Raw genomic sequence first — 3,691 nt, 5'->3', positions numbered from 1 at the left:
AGAGATGGGTAGGAAAGCACATCTCGATTGCTACACGGGAGCTCCCCAAGGTCGCCTCTGTGCCAACTCGACCGGCACAACATTGGGAATGGGTTGACAGTGGTTGTCGTTCCAATGTGTCTTCGGGGGATGCCTTGGAAAGTGGCCCTTTCAAGGGCGAGCTCACGTCTAGCACATGGATTTTATGTCGCATCACAAGTGAATGGGGAGATCTCTCTGTGAACAGCGGCATGGTAATTGCAAGGGAAAATTGACTTAGTCGGAGCATTGGCCTCGGCCCATTGTGACGACCTTGCAATTTCTCTTTAATTGCAACCTGTGTTTGCGCAGTAGCAGAGTTTGCATGTAAGATGGGCCTTGTTCTTGAGAGTTCCAGGAGGTGACCTTCGAAACTTTTGGATTGGGCCCCTTCAAGGTGAAATTCATCCAGTTGATCGGATGAAGCTCGATTTGCTTGTATCTATTCCGAGATGGTAATGATGGTCATTAATCTGTGGCGGTGAGTATATCCCATTCGGTAATTGCAATGGTGGAGCTGGTGGGAAGTACTTGTCACTTTATTTTGTTGGATATACCCTATATGTAGGTGTCTGCACGGCTTGCAACACACTGCACATTTGGTGTTCGATTCTAAGATGCGCTTGTTGCTGAGTGTGCATGGAGTTGTATCTTTTAGCCAAGGGCTCCATCTCATTGGCACTTTCTATCATTGCATTTTTATCCTTCCCGGATGGCAAGAAGGAAAGAGATGGTTGCACGGGTGCATTGCTCGACGTCCCTAATTTCATCAAGGGTCCACTCTCCACCCTAAGTTTTTGCTGATTGGTAGAGCCTTGGGATTGAGAGGGGAGCTGGCGAAAGGTTTGGTTGCCGCATAATTTATTCGCTAGTGCATTCTTGGTGCGTGCTCGCCTCTTCATTGTCTCATCCTACAGAAGTGCATGGCACTATCGTGATAGCCTTTGTGGTCCAGGCCAGTAGAAGCATAGAGTATTACCGATAATTTTTTTTTGGATGCAGAAACTCTCCATGCCCTGCCCTGCCCTGTGCGATCCGAATGGCTGTGGCTCATTGGTTCTGCGGGAGATACTCTTCTTCAGCTCCCCCCTAAAGAGAGCGTTTGGTGTTTGCATTGTGTGGACAAAAAGCCCAAGGCATTTCATCTCTCTTTAGATGTGAAATTCTGGGAGGGCTTGTCAAAGTATGGCCGTTTGTACGGGGTGCACCAAAAAGCATGTAGGGGGCATATGCCTAGGAAATGGATGTCTCTGAGTGTCCTTACTCGGTCGCGTGCGTAGTGCACATCTTTGCATTATGACTCTGCTGCGAGCATTTGTGATTTGAGCATTTTGTTGGAATGGGTTTCATACAAGATGTTCTTCTCAGGATCCTTCAAACCAGAGCACTCGTCTTTGCAATGCTCCGACAAGTGCAGGACCAACGTGTCTGTCTAGGGGAAGAAATCGTACGAATGCTTTTTGTCGAGATGTGGGTGCTCGCGGGTGGGTTCCCTCGCTGTGCAGTTCTTCGATATGTGCATGTGCATGAGATTGAAGCTTTTTTGACAACGCTAGTGTGAGTGTTCACCCATAGGAACTTTTTTGTACTTGCACTGGCAGATCACGTGTCACGGGGAACAGTTAGCGAGGCTATGCTGGGAAAGGAGAAATTTGCCAGAGGTTAGACATGTCCATTTATGCGGGCGGGCTCTCATCACCTATAAATGTGTGGATGGGGTGTTATACACAATGCCCTTGAGCAGCCTTATAATTGAGGTGGTCGCGTGCACAGTGATGCCCTCGCCAATCACATAACCAGCCATGTTTTCAACTCGCACGGCCCTTCACCCTTCAGCACGGCGGTCTCTGTTGGCACTTCGGCAACTAGCTCTTCGTCGTGGGAAAACATTTGTTGTGATTGAGAAGGATTTTTTTTGTGTGAGTGCACCTCAACAGGCGTGTAGGAGGCATATGCCTGGGAAATGGATGTCTCTAAGTGGCCTTACAATTGAGGTGGCTACGTGCGCAGTGCATCTCATACAGACTCGAGGCTTCTTTCTAAGTAGTGGCGACAGCGAGTTTAAGGGTAAAGGGTTCCCTACGAGATGTTCTTCCCAGGAGCCTGTGAATCGAGGCTCCCTATTCGGCCCTCTCCGGTCGACGATGGGACACATTCCTCTTGTGTGAAATCTTTGAGCATTGCGAGTCCTGCATGTGCTATGAACGTCATTCTTGTTGCTTGTGCGGGAGATTATGTTTGGATGCATGACGGAGTGAATGCAAATTTCGGTTTCCCATCGCGGCGGGCATCCCTTGGCTGTAGCAGGCCTTGGGGGTCCCCCTCGTTGTTAGAAGCTACCTGGTCGATCCTGCCAGTAGTCATATGCTTGTCTCAGAGATTAAGCCATGCATGTCTAAGTATGAACTATTTCAGACTGTGAAACTGCGGATGGCTCATTAAATCAGTTATAGTTTCTTTGATGGTACTTTGCTACTCAAATAACCGTAGTAATTCTAGAGCTAATACGTGCACCAAATCCTGACTCTCAGAAGGGATGCATTTATTAGATAAAAGGCTAGCACAGGCTCACCCACTATTCCGGTGATTCATGATAACTCAACGGATCGCACGGCCTTTGTGCTGGTGATGCTTCATTCAAATTTTTGCCCTATCAACTTTTGATGGTAGGATAGAGGCCTACCATGGTGGTGATGGGTGACGGAGAATTAGGGTTCGATTCTAGAGAGGGAGCCTGAGAAATGGCTACCACATCCAAGGAAGGCAGCAGGCGCGCAAATTACCCAATCCTTACACGGGGAGGTAGTGATAATAAATAACAATATGGGGCTCATCGAGTTTGGTAATTGGAATGAGTACAATCTAAATCCCTTAATGAGGATCCATTGGAGGGAAAGTCTGGTGCCAGCAGCCGTAGTAATTCCAGCTCCAATAGCGTATATTTAAGTTGTTGTAGTTAAAAAGCACGTAGTGGCCTTAAATAGCTCCCTTCTACCTGTGGCATGTTGTGGCCTTAATTGGCTGGGTCGCGGTTCCAGCGTCGTTACTTTGAAAAAATTAGAGTGCTCAAAGCAAGCCTACGCTCTAAATACATTAGCATGGAATAACGCGATAGGAGTCTGGTCCTATTCCGTTGGCCTTCAGGACCGGAGTAATGATTAATAGGGACTGTCGGGGGCATTCGTATTTCATTGTCAGAGGTGAAATTCTTGGATTTATGGAAGACGAACCACTGTGAAAGCATTTTCCAAGGATGTTTTCATTAATCAAGAATGAAAGTTGGGGGCTCAAAGATGATCAGATACCGTCCTAGTCTCAACCATAAACGATGCCAACCAGGGATCGGCAGATGTTGCTCTAAGGACTCCGCCAGCACCTTCTGAGAAATCAGAGTGTTTCGGTTCCGGGGGGAGTATGGTTGCAAGGCTGAAACTTAAGGGAATTGATGGAAGGGCACCGCCAGGAGTGGAGCCTGCAGCTTAATTTGATTCAACACGAGGAAACTTACCAGGTCCAGACATAGTAAGGATTGACAGATTGAGAGCTCTTTCTTGATTCTATGGGTGGTGGTGCATGGCCGTTCTTAGTTGGTGGAGTGATTTGTCTTGTTAATTCCGTTAACGAATGAGACCTTAGCCATCTAACTAGCTACACGAAGGTTCCCCTTCACGGC

General features: G+C 47.6%; 1 non-coding gene across 1 annotated transcript in view; it reads left to right on the top strand.

Annotated features, from left to right (window-relative positions):
• The first annotated feature begins 2,355 nt into the window (after window positions 1–2,355).
• The window catches only part of LOC149573677 (18S ribosomal RNA), a 1,768-nt gene continuing 432 nt past the window's right edge, over window positions 2,356–3,691 (top strand). The window contains exon 1 of the ribosomal RNA XR_016360687.1: window positions 2,356–3,691. This exon is cut by the window's right edge and continues 432 nt beyond it. This is a non-coding gene — a ribosomal RNA (18S ribosomal RNA).

The sequence above is a fragment of the Cupressus sempervirens genome, chromosome 2 (genome assembly GCF_028749045.1).
Source record: "Cupressus sempervirens isolate cs-2001-9-10 chromosome 2, ASM2874904v1, whole genome shotgun sequence".
NCBI lineage: Eukaryota > Viridiplantae > Streptophyta > Pinopsida > Cupressales > Cupressaceae > Cupressus > Cupressus sempervirens.
The sequence above is the reverse complement of the archived record's forward strand: the minus strand, read 5'-3'. Positions and strand labels throughout refer to the sequence as shown.